The sequence below is a fragment of the Engystomops pustulosus genome, chromosome 1, assembly GCF_040894005.1.
Source record: "Engystomops pustulosus chromosome 1, aEngPut4.maternal, whole genome shotgun sequence".
Lineage (NCBI taxonomy): Eukaryota > Metazoa > Chordata > Amphibia > Anura > Leptodactylidae > Engystomops > Engystomops pustulosus.
Genome location: NC_092411.1, coordinates 241,793,534 through 241,821,160, shown reverse-complemented (window position 1 = coordinate 241,821,160; position 27,627 = coordinate 241,793,534). Strand labels below are relative to the sequence as shown.

At 42.8% G+C, this 27,627-nt stretch overlaps 1 long non-coding RNA gene across 1 annotated transcript; it reads right to left on the bottom strand.

Annotated features, from left to right (window-relative positions):
- Nucleotides 1-445: 445 nt before the first annotated feature.
- Nucleotides 446-25,724, bottom strand: LOC140106795 (uncharacterized). The gene is made up of 2 exons (XR_011850870.1): nucleotides 25,284-25,724; nucleotides 446-886 (listed from the first exon to the last, which is right to left on the bottom strand). It is a non-coding gene; the product is annotated as an uncharacterized lncRNA (long non-coding RNA).
- Between the last annotated feature and the right edge of the window lie 1,903 nt (nucleotides 25,725-27,627).

Here is a 27,627-nt window from a genome sequence, read left to right as displayed (position 1 = left end):
GGGTTTTCGTTCAGCCACGCCCCCAGATTTCCGTCACGTGCATGCCAGCGCCGATGCGCCAAAATCCGATGGCGTGCGCCAAAATCCCGGGGCAATTCAGGGGAAATCGGCGCAAATCGGAAATATTCGGGTAACACGTTGGGAAAACGCGAATCGGGCCCTTAGTAAATGACCCCCATTGTGTCACCCAAAATCGTGAAGTTGGAGTCATAGTTGGTGACCATTTTGGTGGAGTTGGAGTCAGAGTCGAAGTTATGAAAAATGAGGAGTCAAATCCACAGCCCTGGGTGGCACAGTGGGTCAACCAATGGTTGTTTTGCAGAAAGAAGAATGAATTTTTCCCTGTTATTTATGTAGCATACAATTTGATGAAAAGCAATCAGATAGGTCATAACCTGTGCAATAAAAAGACGAATGAAATACAATAGCACATTGAAAACTTAAATACACTAACAAATATCTATTTATTAAATTAATTCAGGTCTATATATAAATGTTCTTGATAAAACACACAAACAGAAATGATTCGCTAGGCACTGCTAACAGGCAGATGAATGGATAATATCCACAGTAATAGCAGTGTACAATGGCTTTGATTTTGAAAGGCCCAGATCTTGTACATTAACGTCCATGACACAGTCCTGCTTCCCCTGAACAATCCTCTCGGTCTCTAGAGCCTCCCGGTAAACAGTTCAGCTTCTTTTTAAATAAATGAGGAACGCTTTGAGCCCCAGCCAGCTTTCTAATTCGGATACAAGCAGTTCTGATTGTCAAGATAACTGTGATGAATACGAGCCAAGTCACGACTGATTTAGACAAATTTCTGGCTATTTCTTTTCTCCTTTCTGTGGGAACTGAACAATCTTGAAAACGACAAATGGTTCCTCTGAAATAGAAGGTGAGACGATTAAAAGGTTAAAGTTGCACCGCTACTCTGTACGCTCCTGGCAATGAGAACATATTTAGAATTTTGCTTTGCATTTCACACGATCGGAGAATGCTATCTCTTTAAGTATCTGCACATCACAGGAATTTTCTCATGTGCAATATTTTTATCTGTCATAGGACGCTTCAAATTTCTCCTTATACAGCTAAATAACACTGGCCTTGGCCATTCCTGCTGATTTATATCACTCCGTCTGCATTTAAGGAAGAATTCTTCAATACTATCCCTCAAAACTTCAAAAAATAATCCATTGATTTTTTCCCCACGTTTTTAAAAAAGAATAAAGCCACAAGCCGCCCCAAGAAACAGTTTAGTAGTGGGTTAACATATAACTATATAACTCTAGGGAATACACAGTACGGGTCATTTATCTTAGTTTTTTCTTTTTTTTTCTTATTTTTGCACAATCTTTTGGTGCATTTAAATATTTGCACATTGATTTGCAACTTTTTCCCCCGCCCAGCAAAGTTCGGCACAACCATTGTGCTTTCAGTGTTGCCAGTGTTGCCTAATATTGCTGTAAAATCCAGATGTGGAATTCTGAAAAAGTGGCAAATTTTTGCGCAATTGAAGTTAAAAGTCTCAAAAACTCAAATGCCAAATATATGAATGAAACAAAACCCATAACAAAAAAGTACTACAGGCTCAAAGTCCCAGAGAAACCATCCCCAGTGATTACCTTAACTTACCTTAGATTTTTCCCACATCTTCTATAGAATTCAATAGTGATACATGTGGGACTATCACACCAAATAATTTCTACCCAACATTTATTTTCCATTGTAAGTTCTAAAGATCACTCATCTACCTTACATCACCTTTCTCTTGGGTAAGATTTTAATGGCAATGGTCCAGTGGGTGCATTTCAGAAGACAAAGGGGCACATTTACTAAGAGCCGTGCACCAGTTTTCTGTTGGACTTAGCATTTGTATCGCGGCTTAATGCGGCACAACTTTCTGCACTGAATGGGGCATTCCGGTGCTTAGTCTGACCGTTCGCCACATTTAAAATGCAGACAGAATTTTGTTACACAAAATAAAAGTAGTGGTGCACTCTGTCAGGGCAGTGCAGGGAGCGCCAGATTCATCCAGGACACGCCAGATTCATGTAGGAAGTGCGGCAAAAATCCTGAATCTGGCGCACCCTGCATTATACTGCATACAGTATGGACTATCTCTAGATCTTCCTGACTGAAGTTGTCTCAGGATGTTCAGTAATCATCTTTTCTATTTGAGAAAAAGAAGTAAAGACCAGCTAGGACCTGGTCATCTTCAGTACTTCAGAAAAAAAGGCCCCTTTCACAGGTTTTTCATGCAGGTTTTCTGCGCATGCTTTTGACATACAGAACTTGCCTTGCACTCTGACCCAATGTAATCCATGGGTTTTTTCAGACTTGCAATTTTTTTCAACGCACACATGCACATTTTTTTTAACGCACGTGTAAAATCTCAGCATGCTCTACTTTTGCAAGTTGTGCGTGTGAAAAACGCACCATACAAGTCTATGGAGATGCATCAAAAACGCATTGCACTCTGAGATACATGCAAGTCCAATGCAAGTGCAATGCGTTTTTCATGCATCAATTGCCATAGAAAAGATAGAGCTCAGTCCTGAGTCTTTTTCACGCTATCTGCATTGAAAACACCATAAAAAGGTGTGTGAAAAACTGAGACACTGAACAAACTCTGTCTGTTTTTCACTGACCAAACCCTGATCGCACCCTGATCAGACTCTGACGTGATCTGCAACACAAGTGTGAAAGGGGCCTAAAAGGTCAGTTTGGTAAGTAAGAATTTTTTTATTAACCCATTCGGCTCCATTAACTCAATAGTCTTGGCTATTTTTGATGCTTTCATTGAATTGAATGGAAATCTCTAAGTCAGGCCAACAACTGATCTATTCAAGAAAGCAAATGAAAGGGAGGTCAAAAGAGCTCCATTCTTAATGCAGGTGCAGGACCCACAGGTGGACATACTCCTATCAGGTAGTTTTGACATATCCTATGAGAGGGGTAAACCCCTTTGTTATAATATTCAATACCTTCACATAGCAGCATCTTAAAGCTGTCACATGTTGCATCTACATTACCAATATCACTGATCTCCCCTTTATAGAGCGTTCCGCAACCCCAAAAACCTTCTGTCCAAAAATCAAAGAGGAAACTAATACAACTCATCACCAGCATTATGAAGCCCCCCCGTCACTTATTAGTAGAGCATCTGCAAGCCTTAGCAATACAGAGTCAGACTGGATAACAGCTTTAACAATCACAGAGCAGTATGTACTTTACACGGAGTTAATGCCGCCAGCTTTTTGTTAGCACAGTATTGTCTGCCTTTACTGTGCATGAGGTCTCTAAGCTTTTTTCAAGGAATTTTCTTCACATTTATAAATTACTGTTAAGCAGCCATTCTTTACCGCTTTTCTTTAGCAAGTAGCTTTACTTCTGACATCTGAAAAGAGGAAAATCGCACCTTGAGAGTCTAGAGCCGGGCTTGTTAGTGTGTCACTGGTATTTTTAGCCTATGCAGTGTTGGTCAGATATGAGCAGGTTGTATTGTGGAATCGCAAGAATGCAAAGCGGGAATGTGAAGGTTATAGTCATAACTGATCAGATGATTCTCCATACATACTATACTGTATATATATCGGCCTCATTTCTTTGCTTTTCAATTCATGACCATGATATTCTATTCTTTTTCTTATTGCTATGCTCTATTTTCATGTCTTTCATGCCACAATATAATTCTACACATTGGGGCTGATGTATGAAGACCAGCACTTTTTGCTTTGGTCAGAAACATGTTCTCTACTGCTGCAAGATGCACCAGGAGTATTAGGAGTCTTTAGCCTCTAAGTTTTTCTCATATATCTTGTAGAGGTCTCATTTAGAGGGGTTTCAAGAGCAGAATATTAAAGGGGTTTTCCTACAAAGGAAAGTTAGGCTCTATCCATGGCACAGAGACCCCCGCAGATCGCAAAAATTCATCGGACCCCTCGTCGCTGCGCATGACTGTTCTGGTCCATTAATCTCTATGGAGTTGACGGAGGTTTTGAAGTGCAGTGCTCGGCAATTTCCGTCAGCTCCATAGAGATTAACGGAGCAGAACAGTCATGTGCAACCATCTGCTCAATTTATCTGACGGAGTGAAGAGGGGTCTGACGGACCCCTCATTTTCGCGATCTGCGGGGGGGTCTTCGCACTGAGACCCCCACTGATCAGCAAGTTAGGCCCTATCCCGTGGATAAGACCTAACTTTCCTTCATGGGAAAACCCCTTTAATGCCCTATCCTTATCAGTTTGGTGGAGGTCCTCCACTATAACCTTTCAAGGGTTGGTACATAAACCTGCATGCAGTCAAAGCTTCATTTTCACATTATTAATATTTACAACAATGTACTAAGGCCTCATGTATGATCGTAAATGGTGGCCACCATTGACTTATGCACGATCACGGTGCGGCGAGGTGGCTGTGTCTTACCACACTGTGACCATGCTGGGAAGCCATGCCTAAAAATATAGAGCAGGTCCTATTACTGCCCTTCTTTACACCACAGCGGAGCTCACCCCTCCCATGTCAGCTGGGCTGCAAAAAACGGGCTGTAGTTTGTGGCCAGGATTTATGTACACACATTAATGTACATGTGGCCTAACCGTGTGTTGAAGACACACCCATGGTTTTAGAGATAGAAACATAAAACACCATAGTGGGGCATTTAAAAACCGCTATGTCAGGATGACCATCAGTAACTTGATCAGTGTTATATCTTGCCACATTGTATTATCCTTAAAGGACATCTACCACCAGGATCAAGGATTGTAAACCAAGCACACTGACATACTGGTGTGTGCCCTTTCTAGCAGAAATTATGCAGCCTGAGGGCCTCTGGGCTCCATAGATTTCAATGAAGCCTGGAGCCCCTAAGGCTCATTTGCATTATTTTTAAAAACCTTTTGCCATAAAAACAAGGGCTTAAGAATCTAAAAGAAGACCACATTCTACCAGAGGGGGCACCAGCATGTAAGTGTGCTTGGTTTACAATCCTTGATCTGGTTGATGTCCTTGATCTGGTAGATGTCCTTTAATATTTTCCATCAGCCCTGGATGGCTATAACATTTTCTCAAAAACTTTCTCAAAAAATCTAGCACTTTATAAAAAAAATTCTACTTACAGGTTTGGCTGCCTTAGAGAAACACAATATTCCTTCTTTTCTCTTGCTCATATAACTTGTTATCAATTGGCTTGTTTGTTTTTTGGGAGTTTTTTAATACTAAAGCTACTTTCTTAAGCCTCACAACAGCTACAGGAATTAAATTCTTCTCCTTAAACCCTGTCTGTTTATGTTATCGTTTTTTTTAATTATTATTTTTAACTCTGTCTCCTGACAGTGCCCTGTGCCTGGCAAGCCCAATTACCCCTGAGGTTAAAATTCTGAGGAAGGATCAAATATCAAAGATAAAATACATTTTTGAATTATGACTTGGTGATAAAAGATGAATGAAGGTATTAGTCATTATTTTTTCTCAGTTTAATGTTCTATCTTTCATCAAACATCTAAGTAAAAGTTATACAGAGGAAATAAAATCTGTTATTGCTGGATAAATAGTTCTCACAGACCAATTCTACTGCATTGCAAACTCAAATTCTTCAACATACAGGCCCAGCTATATTATCGTGCCTGAGCTGTTTTTTGTCTAAGTTTGCACTAAATACGTTTCTTTGGAGTTTCCATATGTATCAATTAAGTGTTTGTACAACTGTTGAAAATTGTGCCCCTAAAGGGGCAGCTACTGTGTGTTCCTAGTTTACGCCACATTTATTACTGCATGCGACACAATTATGTCGCAAATGCATGAAGCAAAGAAACCAAGAAAAAAAAGGTGCAACAGTGTCTCATCCTGAAAACAGACCAGATTAACTAAGGGTGCATTCACATGAACGTAATGGGACCGATATCGGGCCTAAACATATGTGGCTGGATACGTGACCGTGCACGGAGAAATATAGGGCATGTCCTATATTTCGCTGTGATATGGCGCCAGCCCAGTGCTTCTCTATGGAGAGGGGTGAGCAACTCTCATCTCCCCTCCTCTCTGGTGCACTGATGTGTGCTCGCCCGGCCAAAGGTCTAAAGCGAGCACTTGTTCATCTTTATGAGGCCTAAGAGTGTGCACCACTATCGGATTATCTGGTGCAGACTGCACATTAGTAAGGCAAACTCCACAAGTTTTGGGTGCGAATTGCACCAGTTTTCATTAATTTGGGCCATAATGTGAAAAACTGTATTGTCATCTGCAACTAGGAAGGAAAATAGATGATTACAGTATTTTTCAGGACTATAAGGTGCACCGGATTATAAGGCTCAACATCAATAAATGCCTGCTAAAACGTCTAGGTTCATATATAAGGCGCACCGGTTTATAAGGCACACCTGATTATAAGGATGAATGACCAGAAGGTGGCAGACCTGTGCACAGTTCAAGGCAGCTGTTGTCTGTAAGTAGGTTCATATATAAGGTGCACTGAACTATAAGGAGCACCATTGATTTCAGAGAAAATCAAAGGATTATTTGTGCGCCTTATAGTCTGAAAACACGGTAATAAAATATTTCAAATACCCTCATAATTCATGGGTCTCATTGGTACCCGGATGTACTTTATAGTTTGAGGCTGTGTTGACCACTAGCATCTTCCCATCATCTCTATACGGCAAACTTTTTTTTTTCTCTTACATTCTGTTACATTTTCAAATCCATGAAATATAGTTGTAAAGATCTACAAAAAAAAATTGTACATTGGAAAATTCTCCCAAACCTTTGCTGAAAAGATCAAATGGCATAATAACAGAACTGAGATTAAGGTCAATAACGATCAATTCTATTAAAGGTTTTTTTTTAAACTTTTTCAGAAAATGTTGACGGGCCAAGAATTGGCCCAGTCAGCACCTGTTCAACAGAGTGATTTCTGCTGGAGGGGTAAGTTTAGCATTCTTTTCATTACCCCAGCCCTGGCTTCCCGTTTTCTGCTTTTGCACTGAAATAAAAACATTCAGATAAGCAGGGCTGGGACAAAGAGCAGCTCCTGACATATAGGAGCCACACAATCAGATCCTGCTGTCCTTATAGATGCACTCAGCTCCTTCTACATCCTTGTGGACCTGTGATTGTGGTACAGACAACGCTTGAACCTGATTAAATGAGTATCCACCAGACATTGGTACTTGGTTTTATTAACCCATTATATTAACACTGTGATTTGGATTTTTTTTGAGAAGAGGCACTATTTTTCTTGTCTATCAATGGCAACAAAATACCATTATTTTGGGAGGGATGTGCTACAATTCGCCCAGCAGATAGGTCACTACAATGTCACTGTTATCAGTGGATGCTTCTCAATGTTTGAATAAGGGGAATGAAATAGTCTGCTGCTGCTAAAAATATACCAGGAGTTTGTCTTGGGAGTCAGTGCAATGACATGTGACGATAGAGTAACATCTTATGACCAGAAGTGTAACACTACAATGACCAGACCTGTTTCATAATTTCAGAAATCAGCCAATCAGTACATCAAGTAATTAATACAAGTACAAGCCATACAAAGCCATTAACAACAATAGATGGCAAAAAGAAATACGTCGAAAAACTATAGTCAGAAAGTGGAGAACATGACTAGTATGACCTGTTGCGAGGAACAGCACATAAATATACAAAAGGAATGAAAGAATAATACAAATCATAATAATCGATTATTGAAAATATAAATATAATATAGAAAGTCTGTGAATACTGGAACAGCAGAACAGGACTATAAGTGCACCAGTAGGTTATGTGCAGTATACTCCAAGCTGTTTTTAAATCACTAGACATGTCTAGACAGTGTGAACAATTCTTCATCTCACCTTTACACATGCAGTTCACCATGTGCTTCCTTTGGGAATGTGTCCTATCAGAGGAAACATATGGAAAAACATGTTATAAAGCGAGGTAGAGGATGTTTTACGCTGTCTACAGACATGTCCCACTTGGGCCAGGATGGCATAGTGAGCCCTGATGGTGTTCACAGGTGAATACACAGAATTCACATGCTGCTTAGAAAACCCATAGCTCACAATGATTTGGGAAGGGGTTATCTGGCGTAAATAGAGATGTGCAGATTGTGGGAAAAATGAAACCCCACCAACTAGCAGTGTATTTATTAGAGTAATGGGAAGCTCCCAGACCACCCACACTAGTGGGATAGTAAAGGTGAGAAGTGGTGGTCTACTGAGTCACATCCCTTTAGTATCCAACGTGATTTCTAATGGTCTGGCTGAGAGATGAAAGTGATTCCCACTGCCATGCCAAAGACTGCACATAAAGGACCAGGATAGTGGCATAGATTAGTACAAAATTTTGTCTAGAAAATCATCTACTCACTAAAAAAATATATTAAAAAAAGCAAATATAATTTAAAAACATCATTAGGGCTGTATGGAGAGGGATCACAGGCTGAGCTCTCTTCATACAGGGCAGGTGTCTGCTGTATTGTATAGAAGACATCTGTCTTTGAAGTGTAAATAAGCTTTTGACAAAATTGAATAAATCAATAGTGTAAAGTGATAATCTTTATTAAAAGGGAAACTGTCATCACATTTTGCACAAATACAGCTAGTGACAGGTTCCTATAAAGCCCTAGTAACTATCTGACATACTTCTTTTAGATGAAAATTGTTTCCCTCACATCCCCATAAAATCCAAGTTAAAAACTTGCCTGACATCTTGGGTGAGTTGGGAGCGTGGCCTAATTTCATGTAACCAGGGTGACCTTATCACAGGTCCTTTAGCCTCTTAACATTAGCAAACAGTACCCTATGATCTAGCCACATAAAAAATCACATCATGCATGCTTTGACTTCTATTCCTCTCCATGGATGCTGCTGTGATTTCATGTCATATGATATGCTTTGATTTCATGAGATATATGCTTGGTGTACAGTTTGCTAATGTTAGGAGGTGTAAAAAAGCTGAACAAAAAAAAGAAACAATGGGGGGGCGGAGCCAAGCCGAGCAAGGAGATGGACGTGTGAAAGATCAGCTCCCGACACCTAACTCCTGAAACAGCTACAAAAGCCACCTTACCTCAGCAGAAATGGTGAAATACGGCAACCAGGCACCTAAGGAGCAGAGAGTTACACACTGCTCAAGCTCCCAGCAACAAGATTTAGATAAATTCTTGAAAAGAAAGCTGTCCACCCCGCCGACCAAAACTCACAAGATGGCGCCGCCACAACCGGAGATCTATGACGAGGCGGGAGAATCAGAGCAAGACAGCGGAGGTGAGTGCTCCGAAGCGGGAGGGAAAGAAGCCATAGCACCGGTGTCGCGGAACTTCATAAAAAAGACCTTATATCAGGCACTCAACCCTATAGCGAAAGAACTTGCTGACATTAAGGCGCACATCCGCCATATTGGCGCACGTGTTGAGGAGCTAGAGAGCAGACAAGGTGCCATACTGGAATTTGGGGAAGCAGTCCGCAGTAACCTAGAAAGCCACAAGGTCCAGCTTAATGCAGCACTGCTGTGGGTGGAGGACCAAGAAAACCGCAGCCGTAGAAAGAACGTCCGGCTGAGAGGACTCCCCGAAGACATCCCGCATGACAGCCTACCCAAGGTAGCGTTAGAAATATTTAAAAACATTTTGGGCCCAGAAAGAGCCTCCATGATACACATAGAGCGCATACATAGGGCGCTTCGCACGAAACCCCGCCAAACAGACCCACCGCGGGATGTTATATGTGGCCTTTTGCGATACACGGATGCGGCTGATATCCTAAAAGGAGCAAGGAGCACAGCAGAGTTAAAATATGCAGAAAAAGATATCTCCATTTATCAAGATTTAGCACCCTCTACATTGGCAAAAAGGAGGTTAATGAAGCCACTTATAGAGGAATTGCGGAAGCGACATATGCAATTTCGATGGCTATACCCATTTGGCATCTCAATAAACAAAAGCGGCAAACAGATAGTGATCCGTACACCAGACGACCTAACAGCGGCATGGGATCAGCTAAACATGGAGCCCATACAAGTGCCCTCCTGGATGCCAATACAAGAAGATTCCACTCTACCTACCCTGCCAAGCATGGACACTTGGAAAGTAACAAACAGCAGCAAGAAAAAGAAGCATAAGAATAATTCAGACAGAGATGGGTAAAAGGAGAAGAAAAAAAAGAGAGACTCTTTATTCACCTTAGATTATATATATAAGAAATAGAAGTAAGGGGATTAGAACCACAGATGCATCCTTACAGTACAGGCAGTTAACTAACATTTACCCCCCCCCCTACCCTTTCCCCCCCAACCCACTTCAGCCCCCCCCCCCCAATCGGATTATTCCCAGCCCCTCATGCCCCCCCCTTACCCCCCCTACCCTTTCCCCCCCAACCCACTTCAGCCCCCCCCCAGCAACCCTCCCCCCCCCCTTCCCGCCTCCCGCCCGCCCCAGAACCTACTGCCTTTATACAGAATTCAATATGGGGTCCCAGAAAGGAAAACCCCAACTAGAAGAATAAGCATCTGATGGTGATTAATCAAACGGTTAACAATATTTCAGGAGTTAAATGTTTTAAATGTCTGAATAGTGATATAAACGGTACAGACATAAGTTAAGAGTTAGAGTTATTTGAGAGATAACCGATCTGTCTCATCCCGATGAAAGTTGGCTCCGAGATATGGGACATTTCCCACTAGGGGGCGCAAACCCAAGAAACTGCATCGGGGACAGTGAGGTCCTTTTAAAATCCAGCTTACCCAAGCAAACCAGTTATGTTTTTTACTTGTTTTCATTCGTATGTAATTGTCTTGTCTTTTTCCCTAATCCTCTTGTGTCTTCCCTACCCTGTACTCCCCAACATCAGAGAGTAGGATCCAACCCAAGATACGAGCAGACGTCTGATTGGTTGATGCATACAAAAGACACAGGTCGTATGATGTATTATACACAAGATGTCTGATGTGAAAATTGTTACTTATAATGTAAGAGGTATGAACGAGCCTTGCAAGCGCCACCAAATTCTTAGATTATTGAAGAAAAATAAAGCAGATGTGTTACTGCTACAAGAGACCCACTTCAAGGAGGGGAAAATCCCTAAATTACCGCAAAGAGACTATCAGCAATGGTTTCATAGCACTAGTACTACAGCCTCTAAAGGGGTCTCAATTGCAGTGAGAAAAACAATCCCATTTAAATTACTGGCCGAAATGTCGGACCCTAATGGCAGATATTTATTTATTAAAGGACTGATAGGAAGAGAATTAGTCTCCATTGCTAATGTATATACACCCAATACGGCGCAAGTGCAGTGGCTCGTAAATACACTCCAGAATTTTGAGTTATTTAAAGAAGGCCTATGCCTGGTAGGAGGAGATATCAATAGTTGCATAGATCCATTATTAGACACCACAGGCCAAACCCACATATCATACAAACAACTAGCGACCTTAAGAGAAGAACTCAGTAGACTGCATCTGGTAGACACATGGAGATTACTGAACCCCTCCGCGAAAGATTATACATTCTTTTCAGTGACACATCAAACATACCATAGACTAGACTATATATTTATCTCAGAACCACAAATAGAATGGATCAAAACGGCTCAAATAGGCCGCATTTTACATTCAGACCATGCCCCAACAGAACTAGCGATTTGCATCCCATCACTACCCAACCCAGACTGGACTTGGACATTAAATACCGCAATATTAGAGGATCCAATACATATTACAGCGGTCAGGGACAAATTACAAGAATATTTCACACTCACCAACAGAGAAGACCTAACAATCCCATACATATGGGAAGCACATAAAACAGTAGCAAGAGGGGAGTTTATCTCCATAGCAACATTCATACAGAAAAGACGCACAAGACTACTCAATGGAATGCTGAACCGTATTTCCGCACTAGAAGCAACACATAAAAAGAGTAAAGCTGAATCTGTTTTTCAAGAACTCATAGACATGAGGAATAAGGTTAAAAACCTACTAAACATACGCTCTGCGAAATTACTACAAATTTCTAAGAGTAAACTTTATGCACATGGAAATAGGGGAAACAGATTAATGTCAGCATTAATCAAAAAACAAAAGGAGAAAGCATATATACATTCCATTTCCACAAACAACGGAACACATACATCGGCAACTGAAAAGATCGCTACTGAATTCCACAAATTCTACAGTGACCTCTACAACCTACCGCATCAAGCAGAACAGACCCCACACAACATTAGGACCTTTTTGGATAGACTAGACCTACCAACATTAACAGAGACGGATAGATTATCGCTTCTGCAGCCATTCTCACAAGCAGAATTAAATAAGGTATTAAGTAGCATCCCCACAGGGAAAGCACCAGGCCCAGACAGCTTACCGATAATCTATTACAAAAAACTAAAAGACATATTGTTACCACAATTCACGGACCTTTGCAACACCCTATTCACAGGAGGCACACTCCCCCCACATACACTAGAAGCACATATTACAATTATCCCCAAAGAGGGAAAGGACCCAAAACTGTGCGGAAGCTACCGTCCTATTTCACTATTAAACGCAGACGTGAAATGGTGGGCCAAAGTCATTGCCAAAAGAATAAGTGCAATATTACCTAAGATAATTACAAAAGAACAGACAGGATTTGTCGCAGGACGACAAGGAAGGGATAACACTTGTAGAGTAATTAGATAGAAAACTAGTAGAATACGCTAGGAAAAATAAAGTGCCGTTAGTCCTTCTCGGTACTGATGCCGAGAAGGCTTTCGACAGAGTAAGTTGGCTATACATGAAATTAACACTGCTGAAACTGGGTTTCCCGGAACAATTTGTGGGGGCTATCATGTCCCTATACTCTGCACCAAACGCTAGAGTAAGAGTGAATGGCACCCTGTCGTCTACCTTCCAGATCACCAACGGCACACGGCAGGGTTGCCCATTATCACCCAGCTTATTCATCCTTGTTATGGAAACATTAATCAGACGAATTAGACAGGATGACAGAATTAGAGGACTTGAAATAGGTAACTATACACAAAAAACGGCAGCATTCGCAGATGACTTACTGGTATTAACCACGAACCCAGAACAATCATTACACCACCTGACACACACCTTTCTAGAATATGGGAAACTATCCAATTTTAAAATAAATTTTCAAAAATCAGAGATATTAAATATTACACTTCCACCAACAACAGCTGAGCGACTTAAGAAGACATCCAAATTCCAATGGCCAGAAAACACGATCAAATATCTGGGGATTAACTTACCAAAAGACCCTAACCATATTTATAAATACAACTATATTCCACTCTTGAAGAAAATAGAGATGCAAATCAAATCATTACAAATCCCATATTTGTCATGGTTTGGTAGGAAAAATTTACTTAAAACTTACATTTTACCAAAACTTACATACCTTTTGCAAACGGCCCCAGTAACATTACCGAGGCAATTTCTGGTTGGTATGCAGAAATTGTTCCGAGGGTTCATATGGGCAAATAAAAAGTCCAGGTTGCAATACAAAATGCAGATTGCTACTTAACAGGGGGGAGGCATGGGTTTACCAGACTTCACTAATTACTATAGAGTTGCGCAAATACAGCGCCTATTGAGACTTTTACACAAAGCCCCTGATAGCCTCTACACCCAACTAGAGCAACATCTCTTAACTAAAGAGGAAAAACTTCAATTATGGGGCATACATAATAGAGATGATAATAAAACACTGCACAGCTGTTTGTTGAGAGGAATAGTAACCACCATTCTAACACTAAACAAGAAATGGAACCTAATAGGAAAATATACAAAACTTATGCCCATGGCACTAGCCCCATACGTAAATAATAGAGATGAGCGAGCACTAAAATGCTCGGGTACTCGTTATTCGAGACAAACTTTTCCCGATGCTCGAGTGCTCGTTTCGAGTAACGAGCCCCATTGAAGTCAATGGGAGACTCGAGCATTTTTCAAGGGGACCAAGGCTCTGCACAGGGAAGCTTGGCCAAACACCTGGGAACCTCAGAAAAGGATGGAAACACCACGGAAATGGACAGGAAACAGCAGGGGCAGCATGCATGGATGCCTCTGAGGCTGCTTAATCGCACCATTATGTCAAAATTATGGGCAACAGCATGGCCATGACAGAGTGACCGAATGAGGCTAGATAGCATCTAAAACATCCAATAATTGACCCTGACACTATAGGGGACGGCATGCAGAGGCAGCGGCAGCGGCAGCAGCGGCAGGCTAGAGAGTGTCATGGCAACATACCCTAAATGGACTCAGGCTTCAAACCAATGGGTGGCAGAGAGGAACCAAAGGAGGTGAGCAAGAAGCGCTCAAATAATATCGGTACATGATAAAAGTTTGCCAGTATATTTTGTGGATTACACAGCAGGGTGGCGACAAAGTTAACATGGAAGCCATGAAAACAATCCAAAATTCTGCCTGACACAGCTCGTTTGATAAGGGGACCATGTATGGAGGCAGTGAACTAGTAGTAGATTAAAGGTGCTGCAGTTAAAACTATGTTAGTTGGATCTTGGCATGGAGCTGGCGCTCCGCTGCCAGGCGAGCTTTCGCCAATCCAAGCCCCTGTCTCTAGGCTACTCCCCAAACAGCACTTCTAAGAACCTTTTGTATAAGATCAAGTGTAGTAGCGTTCTTATAAGTTTGGGATATGGCGGGTGAGGGGAATGTAAACATCTGCGCAAGAAGCGCTGAAATAATATCCGTAAATGAAAAAAGTTTTCCAGTATATTTTGTGGCTTACACAGCATGGTGGCGACAAAGTTAACAAGTTTGATGTGGAATGCCCTGTAATAGCTCTTGGGCGGTGTGCCTTTTATCACCTAGGCTCAGCAGTTTGAGCACCGCCTGCTGTCGCTTAGCGACGGCACTGCTGCTGTGCCTAGAGCTACCGACTGATGGCGCCATGCCCACGGATGGTAATTCGGAGGAGGAGGAGGTGGAGGAGGGGTGGGAGGAGGAGGAGGCATAGTAGGCCTGAAACACCTGGACCGAGGTAGGCCCCGCAATCCTCTGCGTCGGCAGTATATGACCAGCCCCAAGGTCAGACTCGGTCCCAGCCTGCACCAAGTTAAGTGTAGTAGCGTTCTTATAAGTTTGGAATATGGCGGGTGAGGGGAATGTAAACAGATGCGCAAGAAGCGCTGAAATAATATCCGTAAATGGTAAAAGTTTGCCAGTATATTTTGAGGATTACACAGCAGGGTGGCGACAAAGTTAACAAGTTTGTTGTGGAAGCCATGAAAACAACCCAAAATTCTGCCTGACACAGCACGTTTGATAAGGCGGCCATGTATGGAGGCAGTGAACTAGTAGTAGATTAAAGGTGCTGCAGTTAAAACTATGTTAGTTGGTTCTTGGCATGGAGCTGGCGCTCCGCTGCCAGGCGAGCTTTCGCCAATCCAAGCCCCTGTCTCTAGGCTACTCCCCAAACAGCACTTCTAAGAACCTTTTGTATAAGATCAAGTGTAGTAGCGTTCTTATAAGTTTAGGATATGGCGGGTGAGGGGAATGTAAACAGATGCGCAAGAAGCGCTGAAATAATATCCGTAAATGGTAAAAGTTTGCCAGTGTATTTTGTGGATAACACAGCAGGGTGGCGACAAAGTTAACAACTTTGATGTGGAATGCATGAAAACAACCCAAATTTCTGCCTGACACACCTCGTTTGATAAAGGGACGATGTATGGAGGCAGCTATATGGACGACTTTTGGAGGTAGCAATGGAGACAACGTGTGGAGGCTGCTATGGAGACAATTCAATTTGGATAGTGCCTGTATGTGGCAGTCCAAAAAAGTTTTCAAACCAGAGGAGCAGGTAGGTGGCCCTCCAGAAAAATTGAATAGATTGAGTGCCTGTATGTGGCAGTCCAAAAAAGTTTTCAAACCAGAGGAGCAGGTAGGTGGCCCTCCAGAAAAATTTAATAGATTGAGTGCCTGTATGTGGCAGTCCAAAAAAGTTTTCAAACCAGAGGAGCAGGTAGGTGGCCCTCCAGAAAAATTGAATAGATTGAGTGCCTGTATGTGGCACTCCCAAAAATTGTTTAAAACAGAGGACCGGGTCGGTGGCCCTCCATAAAAATTAAATGCATAAAGTACTATAGCTAGAGCCAGTGGGCCCTGTCAAAAAATAGCCAGTTTCCTCTGCTTTACTGTACAAAGAGGAGGAGAAGGAGGAAAATGAGGAGGAGGAGGAGTGGATAAATTATTCAGGTTGAGCTTCCTTCACCTGGTGGAGATTGGAAATTAGGAGAAATCCAGGCTTTATTCATCTTGATAAGCGTCAGCCTGTCAGCGCTGTCAGTCGACAGGCGTGTACGCTTATCGGTGATGATGCCACCAGCTGCACTGAAAACCCGCTCGGACAAGACGCTAGCGGCAGGGCAGGCAAGAACCTCCAAGGCGTACAGCGCCAGTTCGTGCCACATGTCCAGCTTTGAAACCCAGTAGTTGTAGGGAGCTGTGTGATCATTTAGGACGATGGTATGGTCAGCTACGTACTCCCTCACCATCTTTCTGTAAAGATCAGCCCTACTCTGCCGAGACTGGGGACAGGTGACAGTGTCTTGCTGGGGTGACATAAAGCTGGCAAAAGCCTTGTAAAGCGTACCCTTGCCAGTGCTGGACAAGCTGCCTGCTCGCCTACTCTCCCTCGCTACTTGTCCCGCAGAACTACGCACTCTGCCGCTAGCGCTGTCAGAAGGGAAATACTGTTTCAGCTTGTGCACCAGGGCCTGCTGGTATTCATGCATTCTCACACTCCTTTCCTCTCCAGGGATGAGAGTGGAAAGATTTTGCTTGTACCGTGGGTCCAGGAGAGTGAACACCCAGTAATCGGTGCTGGAATAAATTCTTTGAACGCGAGGGTCATGGGATAGGTAGCCTAGCATGAAATCTGCCATATGCGCCAGAGTACCAACGCGTAAGAATTCACTCCCCTCACTGGCCTGACTGTCCATTTCCTCCTCCTCCAACTCCTCCAACTCCTCTTCTTCTGCCCATACACGCTCAACAGTGAAGGACTGAACAATGGTCCCCTCTTGTGTCTCGCCAACATTCTCCTCCTCTTCCTCCTCATCCTCCTCCACCTCCACCTCCTCCGATATGCGCTGAGAAACAGACCTAAGGGTGCTTTGGCTATCAACAAGGGAATCTTCTTCCCCCGTCTCTTGTGAGGAGCGCAAAGCTTCCGACTTCATGCTGACCAGAGAGTTTTTCAACAGGCCAAGCAGCGGGATGGTGAGGCTGATGATGGCGGCATCGCCACTGACCATCTGTGTTGACTCCTCAAAGTTACTCAGCACCTGACAGATATCAGACATCCACGTCCACTCCTCATTGTAGACTTGAGGAAGCTGACTGACCTGACTACCAGTTCTGGTGGAAGTTGACATCTGGCAGTCTACAATCGCTCGGCGCTGCTGGTAAACTCTGGATAACATGGTCAGTGTTGAATTCCACCTCGTGGGCACGTCGCACAACAGTCGGTGAGCGGGCAGTTGGAGGCGGCGCTGCGCTGCCCTGAGAGTGGCAGCATTTGTGCTGGACTTCCTGAAATGCGCACAGATGCGGCGCACCTTCGTGAGCAAATCAGACAGATTGGGGTATGTCTTGAGGAAACGCTGAACTATCAGATTTAACACATGGGCCAGGCATGGCACATGTGTCAGTCTGCCGAGTTGCAGAGCCGCCACCAGGTTACGGCCGTTGTCACACACAACCATGCCTGGCTTCAGGTTCAGCGGTGCCAGCCACAGATCAGTCTGCGCCGTGATGCCCTGTAATAGTTCTTGGGCGGTGTGCCTTTTATCGCCTAGGCTCAGCAGTTTGAGCACCGCCTGCTGTCGCTTAGCGACGGCACTGCTGCTGTGCCTAGAGCTACCGACTGATGGCGCCATGCCCACGGATGGTCGTTCGGAGGAGGAGGTGGAGGAGGGGTGGGAGGAGGAGGAGGCATAGTAGGCCTGAAACACCTGGACCGAGGTAGGCCCCGCAATCCTCGGCATCGGCAGTATATGACCAGCCGCAGGGTCAGACTCGGTCCCAGCCTCCACCAAGTTAACCCAATGTGCCGTCAGCGATATATAGTGGCCCTGCCCGGCAGCACTCGTCCACGTGTCCGTGGTCAGGTGGACCTTGTCAGAAACGGCGTTGGTCAGCTGACACAGGGGAAGGAGCAGTGGTGTGCACGGCCGGAGGTGAACGGGCTTGTTGCCACTGAGTGGGGTGTTTAGCATTCATATGCCTGTGCATACTGGTGTTAGTTAAGCTATTAGTGGTGGAACCCCTGCTGATCCTGGTTTGGCAAATGTGGCACACCACAGTCCGTCGGTCATCCGGTGTTTCCTTAAAGAACCTCCAGACTTCTGAAAATCTAGCCCTCGCCGCAGGAGCCCTCGCCACGGGAGCTTCACTAGTTGACACATTTGGCGCTGATGCACCAGCTCTGGCCCTGCCTCTCCGTCTGGCCCCACCACTGCCTCTTCCAACCTGTTCTGGTCGAGGACTCTCCTCCGTCTCAGAAGCACTGTGTTCACCCGGCCTCTCAACCCAGCTTGGGTCTGTCACCTCATCATCCTCCGATCCCTCAGTCTGCTCCCCCCTCGGACTTCCTGCCCTGACAACAACTTCCCCACTGTCTGACAACCGTGTCTCCTCATCGTCGGACACCTCTTTACACACTTCTTCCAGTACGTCAACAAGGTCATCATCACCCACAGACTGCGACTGGTGGAAAACCTGGGCATCGGAAAATTGCTCATCAGCAACCGGACAAGTGGTTTGTGACTGTGGGAAGGGTCCAGAAAACAGTTCCTCAGAGTATGCCGGTTCAAATGGCAAATTTTGCTGGGAGGGGGCAGACTGGGGGGGAGGAGACTGAGGTGCAGGAGCTGGAGGAGTGCCGATTTCGGTGACATGGGTGGACTGCGTGGAAGACTGACTGGTGGACAAATTGCTCGAAGCATTGTCGGCAATCCACGACATCACCTGTTCGCACTGTTCTGGCCTCAACAGTGCTCTACCACGAGTCCCAGTAACTTCAGACATGAACCTAGGGAGTGTAGCTCTGCGGCGTTCCCCTGCTCCCTCATAAGCAGGTGGTGTCTCACCCCGCCCAGGACCACGGCCTCTGACCCCTGCAGTAGTTGGACACCCACGTCCCCGCCCTCGTCCTCTACCCCTAGCCCTCGGGTTAAACATTTTGAAAATGAGAGTTATAACTTTAATTTTTTTTTAACTTTTTTTTGTGTTTTTTTTTTTTTGTGTGTTTTTTAGTTTTTAAAACCAAACGATGCTATCCTATTGCTATGGCTATTTTCTAGCCAAGTATGAAAGCACACTGCTATGCCAGATGAGATGACACTGAGTTATTAAAAAAATAAACGTAAAATAAAAAAGGAAATGGCAGACTGTGCCTAATTGAAATCCAACCCCGGGCCCTAATAAATTTTCCCACTTCGGTCTTTGCGATGGATATGTGCGTCACTAAGCGCAAAACACAGTGGTCGCAAGTCTCACTCCAAATTGCTCACAATTTGCTAGTAGATGCACTGCAGCAACTACAGCCACCAGCAGATCAACCAGAAATCAAATATATATAACGCTACTGTAGGCGTAAGTAAGCCGTTTGGATTCTCCTATGGCTATTTTCTAGCCAAGTATTAAAGCACACTACTATGCCAGATGAGATGACGCTGAGTTATGAAAAAAATAAACGTAAAATAAAAAAGGAAATGGCAGACTGTGCCTAATTGAAATACAACCCCAGGCCCTAATAAATTTTCCCACTTCGGTCTTTGCGATGGATATGTGCGTCACTAAGCGCAAAACACAGTGGTCGCAAGTCTCACTCCAAATTGCTCACAATTTGATAGTAGATGCACTGCAGCAACTACAGCCACCAGCAGATCAACCAGAAATCAAATATATATAACGCTACTGTAGGCGTAAGTAAGCCGTTTGGATTCTCCTATGGCTATTTTCTAGCCAAGTATTAAAGCACACTACTATGCAAGATGAGATGACACTGAGTTATTAAAAAAATAAACGTAAAATAAAAAGAAACTGGCAGACTGTGCCTAATTGAAATCAAACCCCTAATAAATTTTCCCACTTTGGTGTTTGAGGTGGATATGTGTGTCACTAAGAGCTAAACACAACGGTAGCAAGTCCCCCTGCTAATTCCTCACAATATGGTACTAGCTGCACTACTAGTGCCAGCAAGCCCAGCCACAAGCAAATAAAAAAAAAAAGTATAACGTTATTGTAGCCCTAAGAAGGGCTGTTGGGTTGTTGTAGAATCACTCCTGCCTAACAGTAAGCTAATAGAACACCCTAACGCTTTCCCTGACCAGCAGCAGCTCTCTCCCTAGCAGCATCCAGACAGAGAATGATCCGAGCAGCGCGGGCAGCGGCTAGTCTATCCCAGGGTCACCTGATCTGGCCAGCCAACCACTGCTATCGACGTGTAAGTGTACCACGTCATGCTGGGTGGAGTGCAGAGTCTCCTGGCTTGTGATTGGCTCTGTTTCTGGCCGCCAAAAAGCAAAACGGCGGGAGCTGCCATTTTCTCGAGCGGGCGAAATACTCGTCCGAGCAACGAGCAGTTACGAGTACGCTAATACTCGATCGAGCATCAAGCTCGGACGAGTATGTTCGCTCATCTCTAGTAAATAACTTACAGAAACACAATGAGACTACCTTTTGGGATGACTACTCAGAGATCACAGTAGGAGAATGGTTAGTTTCAAAAGATCAATTACAAGATAAAGTTAAGTGGTTAGCAGACAAAGGAAGAAAACTTAACTTCCTACAGACACACGCCTTAACCTCCACATGTAGGAAGATACAAGAGAAGTTTATACTACCCAGAGAACACACATGGTTAGAGAAACAGATAGCAGAAGAGGCACCAGAAAAGAAAAATACTAAACAAATATATGAATTCCTACTCTCACTACAGATTGGAGACCCCCCTCCATATATAGGGAAATGGGAAAAAGAACTAGGAACAAGATTCACGGAAGAAGACATTAAAGGCATAACAAAAGGGGCACATGGTTTTTCTAAATGTGTACGGATACAAGAAAGCTCATTTAAGCTACTAACTAGGTGGTACAAAACCCCATATATACTGCATAAAATAGATAAGAACGTATCAGGGTCCTGCTGGAGATGCCAGGATTCAAACAGCGATATATATCATTTATGGTGGACCTGTCCTGAAATACAAAAATACTGGCAATCTGTTATACTAGAAATTAATAAAATATGCCTTCCCCTACTGAAACTTGACCCGAAACTTATGCTACTATGGATCCCAAACCATGTACTAACACCAGGAGTAGATAATCTCCCGACGTTCTTAATAACAGCAGCTAAGTTACTAATTCCACAGCTTTGGCTATCCCCCACTCCACCTACCAAACAAATGTGGTCTCAGAAGGTGGAAGAAATCTACCGAATGGAAGAGTTGATACATTGGGAGATTGGTAAAAGAGAGAAATTTCTTAAGATATGGGATCCATGGAGAAAATACATGTCTAAAAGACAATGAAATTGGACCCCCCCCCCACCCCCCATTAAAGGAAAGCTGAATTAGGAAAAGGTACACTTAGCAAAAACCAAGGCTCAACTCATTAAGTAAAAGCAGAGGCATATACCGATATTCTCTTATGACCCCCCCCCCCCTTTTTTCCCCTATCCGTCTTGTCTTGTGTAGATGTATTATTGTAAGTATTGTTACGTTGTTGTTTTTATATGCTTATATTTCTGCACTCATACAAGTAGCCTACGGTAAAGACCACCGACATAACGGAAGGAATTTATTATATGGCTATTATATTGCATTCTCTATTATGTTAACATTATTATTGTCAAAAGACAGTTATTCATGCAATGTGTATATACCGCAAACAAGAAACTTGTGTAACTGCTTTGTTATGTTTTTCTAAAATGAAATAATAAAAAGAGTTTGAAAACAAAACAAAAAAAGAAACAATGTAAAAATTCAAGTCATCCCTCCGCTTTCCCTAGAAAGCCTATATAATTTTTTTTAAATGTAATTGCTGTAATAGAAAAATATAATAGAATCGCCAAAAATCACTACTGTTTCACCAATTTGTCACCCATGAAAATGTGTATGAAGGTCAAAATCAGAAGGTTATACAGTTCCTAAAATGGTATCAGGAAAAAGAGTCTCAGCTCACTCCACAAAAAATTGCATCTTACACAGCTCCGTGTGCCGAAGTATGAAAAATTCAAGGGTGTCAGTAAATAAGTTTTCCATTCTCACGATCACACTGACTCAAACAACTTTCATTGTGTCCTCTGGGCCATATAGTAAATGCTACTTTTTTAATGCCCCTGTGCCACTAGGAAGTACAATTTATCCTCTAGAAAACAAGCCCTAAATGGAAAATAGCCTCTAAATGTGTCTCGCTAAAAAAGAAGTGCCTCAGTATTGTGCCTCAGTGCAGCCTCAAGGTTAAACTTCTTTGAAACATTCAGGTCGATAAAATGAAGGCCTTTGCTCTTATAATAAAAATGTGATAAGGACGGATACACCTAAATTCCAATGTTCATTTCAATACATAATGTAGAAAAAGAGAACTTGAATAACCTTTACTGACTATGAATTAAAAAAAAAATCACAAAAAACATCACCCTGGCAACCTACCGTATACACATGCAGACATGTAGCTGAATGATAGCAACGAAAACAAAAAGGTATTTAAAGTAAAGCGGAATAACAATCAATATGTCATGAAAAGCATAATGTACTGCACAAAAAAGCCATCAGCAAATCTGTGCAATAACAAAATGTACCACTAATGGACTCTGCTCAGGAACCATCATGTACGTAAGGAGCTGATTGTCGGCACAACTCCTCATGCGTCTTCACATTATTACTAATGCTGAAAATATTTAAGGTAATGACATGTCTATGATGTTCTGTTTATGTTTCTCCCATCACCGGTATCTGAGAGACTCCAATTGTCCTAAAAATGCACAAGGGGGGGTCATGCTTGAGATATGGTATTGGAGCCCAGGACCATCAGGGGATTCTGTAACCATACATGTGGTACTACTAGAGGGGAGAATGGTAGTAGGCAGAAGGTGCTGCAAGAATTGATAAATTCACTCGTTTTGTGGTAAAAGATAAGTATGACTTGTCATTCATCTATTTATATGCTGATTCCTAAAAAGCTTCAGAATAGATGGTTCCATCAGGAAAGTCAACCTCTCGAGAGAGCAGCATGTAACTAATGAAGAGCTCAGAGGGGAAAAAAACATGTCAAATTCCAGACATTTTTCACCTCCGATTTACTTCTACGGGCTCAAAGAAACAAATCCAGGCGCTCGCTTCTTGATGCTCAAGAGGAAAAGAAATTTTAATGCGGCTAAATGCAAAATGTGACATTTCGACTGCAGAGCAGTATCAGGTTGCATTCACATGACCGTATGAAAATGGCCGTAAGCTACCCATAATATACTTTTTTTTAAGGGTATCATACGGCCACATTCATTTCAATGGACAATACGTCCAACTATTGAGGTTGTTAACACCAAACCGTACCGTATACTAGCCATATAAAAATATAGAGCAAGTGCCATTTTCTCCCATATTTCGGTGCCGTATGCCCTTAGAAGTCTAAATACATATAAATTAGGTATAAATACGGGTTACATATGTGCTGAATATGGATGAAAAACGTCACGTATATATGGTCTCATACAGCACGGAAATACAGGACTGGAGAAACCACATGTTCATGTGAATGCAGCCTTATTCTAGTCAGAAGTAAAGGAAGCGAAAAACATATCAGCTTCATGTCAGCAGGGTAGTATGCAATAGGCACATGACTATGGATTACTCAGCCCCGTACATGAGCCGCAAAAGATAGAGCAGGTCCTATTTTTTTGCCTCTGGCAATCTTTTTGTATTGTCATCACTACATGAGCGATAAGCAATGGTCCATAGGTTTCCTTCACTGTAACATGCTGCCTACTGGTAGAACAGTATGTACTATCGCAACACCCCTGAAAATGCATAGGCAAGGTGGCTGTTTTACGAATAGCTCCCTCTCCTTGTCAGGATCTATCTGGTGAGCCTGCACAACTCACCGAGAAGCTACTGCTAGATAAACTTAGTAATTGAGGCTTGAAGCCACTGCCTACTAAAGCGAAAGATAAGCATGTGAAATATTGGTATCCAGTGATATTCCTTGTACTATTGAGAAGCAAGCTTCGAGCTGATTGGAGGGTGCCACCACCTGGGGAGTATAAAAACCCCTGGAGGCAGGAGCACATGGTCAGAGTCAGAGACTCCATAGCAGAGAGCCAGACCTCATGGTCTTGGATTCTAGTCAGCAGAGTGAGAAGCAAGGTTCTGTAGAGCTCCTGCAGAGCTGCCATCCAGACACACTACAAGGAAGCAGAGGTGACTCAGGCCCCTGCCGGCCACCTAACGGCAAGTCAGGAGACTAAGCCCCAGAGCAGAGGTCCACTGTCCGGACTCGGTTCCATCTACCAGCCTAGCCTGAAGCTGCTACCAGGCTGCAAGGAACTCTTCCTGTGGACCAGCTTTCCAACCTGTTGAATCAGCTGCTGATGTTATGGACATTGCCTGCTGTTGAAGTTAAATAAAGAACTGTAAGTTGATTTGCACAACATGCCACCGTCTGATCCCTGAATCAGGATGGTTCACCACCACAGGTTCCCCAACCTCAATCATCCAAGGACTCCAATATATACCTCAGGAGTTGCCCCAGGGAGAAACCTATTCCCTCAGCCTCTCCACCGTTCTTGCACACACCACCTGCTGGAGACCTGCCAGGCTGTAGGCCCGTCCTCGAGTCCCAATACCAAGCACCGTGATCATAGCATGCACAAGGCCGCATAAGCCAGCCACTCCGATATTCTGGGCCCTGGCTGTCTACAGCCACCAAAGAAAAGCTAGAGCCCCAAATGGGGGATGTTGCACAATCTGCTCAGCTCCTCTTTCTCTATTACGTGTTGCCAGCAGATAGGACACTATGTACAATCTGCTGAGATCCTTTTCTTTATAATATGCTGCCTGCAGATAGGACACTATTTAGAATCTGCAGTTATTCGTGCTCTATAACATGATAGAGCATTATGTACAATCTGCTTCCTTTCTGCATAACATACTCTGCGCAGTTAGGACTCTATGTATAATCTGCACAACAAATCCTGCTCTATAGCTCTTCCTGCTCATAATATATTATAATTCACTACTGACCTGATCCCATACATTGAAATCCAGCTTTCAATGCTTTCAGATAGGGTACTATGTACAATCTGTTCAGCTCCTCCTGCCCTATAACATGCTGTAAACTCTATGTTCTATGTGATTCTCTTTAATGTTGCACCTCTGCGATTGTTGGTAAAATAAGAACTCTCTGACACTGTTGTATATTACATGATGTAGTAGCCACTTGTGGCAGAAGCACAGATACAGGACACAAACCAACACAATGGCAGCGATTGTTATAGAATTCCAGGGGTAGATAAGGTTTCTGTTCCAGAACCAGTGACCTGTATCCATCAAAGTGATCTCATAGCTCTCAAGCAGACAGTACAATGCCCTCTGGCAATAGAAAAATCTTTTCTTTGGCAGTGGTATTCAGGTGTATTCCTGCTACTTCCTCTGCGGGAACGGAGCCAAATATATTGTGCAGTAATAACATCTGTCAGGCAAATCACAGGTGCTCCGCAGCCGCCCAAGAATAAAACAACAGACGAGAAAAAATGATGGCTCTCCAGCAATCCATCTAAACGCTGCTTATTCCATTAGGTACATGTGAAATATCAGGTGTCACATCCAGGGACCGCTAAATAGATTAAGGCGACGATCCACACTGTATACTGCGCAAAAACGATCCGATTTCATATGTATTTTTGTGAAGCGATGACATATATCATTCCATATTAATCCAATAATTATCTCCATGAATAATGGAGCGATCCGTCCAGAACATCCTATTTACTCAGCGGCGATAAGACAGAAGGTTAAAAACATTAAGGTGCAAATAGAAACGTGAGGTGGTAAGAAGCTTGAGGTACGGAAATGAATATTGTCACAAACATTCATTATGATTCACTTAGAAAATCTGCGGTGTCTGCTTGGCGGGTATCAAGCTGTCTTGTCATTCTCAGATTCTTGGGAAAGGAGGAAAATGACATTTTGAACAAATCAAAATTCACAAAACAATAAGCAAAACGTAAAATAAAAAAAAAAACACAGCCACAAAACAGAACTACTTTATCAGATGGCTGCTACAGGCTCCCAGTTATTTTTTATTATTTCTATGCTCCTTTATATAACCTTTTGTTCTATCTTTTATGCTGCTTTGAAGAGACTTTTTTTTCCTTTGGGTTTTTTTTAACAGTTTTAACAATAGTTCAGAAATATTGTATATTTTTTATCACATTCTGAAAATCTATAGCATTTTGTATCCTCTATAGTCTAGCATTTATTTTTAGATAACATGTTTTAGGTTTAGTGGGTTCTAATCAGGGGTGTAACTTGAGGGGGTGCAGAGGTTGCGGTCGCACCAGGACCCATGAGTTTTAGGGGGCCCTTATAGTGTCACTTTCCCATATGAGAAGACTATTACTATATACCATACATTATAGTCGGGGGCCTGGCACAGACTTCGCACTGGGGCCCACCAGCTGCAAGTTACACCACTGGTTCTATTAATCTATAGCCACGTACCAAGAAGATTGAAAACATTCAAAATGTGATGGAATTGGACAAAAATCACAAAAGCGCCTCTTTTTTTTATCTTAATAATCCATAACCTTCTTTGCATTTCTCTGTATAAAATTGTGTAAGCAGTCCTATCTATTAAACCTTAGTGTTGAGGCCTGAAGAGGTTCTAGTGACCAACACTTTTTTTTATTTTTTTGCTAGCCTAAAATTTTTTGCAGTGCTTTTTTGGCACACATATGGCTAGTAAAAATGTTAAACATTTTTTTTTTTTCATTTTTATTTGAGGTTAAAAGTAGAAAATTTATACTACATATTTTTTGGGGTTTTCAAATTAACTGAAAATTAACATAATTAATGAATTCTCTATTTAGTTTTTGTTCGTTTTGATATATAATATGTATAGTCTTGGGAAAATAGGGCCACTATGGCATTGCTTTTTGTAGTGTAGCGGGGGATTTTTTTTATTGCATGGGAAAATGTGAATGTATTTTTATGAATTTTTTAAAAATAGTTTTTGTGTATGTGTGTTTTTACTTTATATGTCCCATGAGGTCATTAAAGACCCCTGCAGGACATTTTTCAATTTTTTTAAAAAAAAATTTACTTTATTCTTTTACAAGTTTTCCCCCGTAACTGGGGCATCTATAAGAGCCTTAGTTACAGAGGAAACAACGACCTATGACTGGGGATTCTGATCAGAGCTGTACTAAGTCTATTTAGACCCAGCAGCTCTGATTAACCCCTTTAGACCCAGCGGTCATGTGACCTCAAAGTCTATACAGCATATGACAGCACCGGCTCTGCTCCTCCTTGCATCACGCTCATTCAGCTGTGAGGAGCGGAGAAGGGAGAAGCGGTAATAAACTGC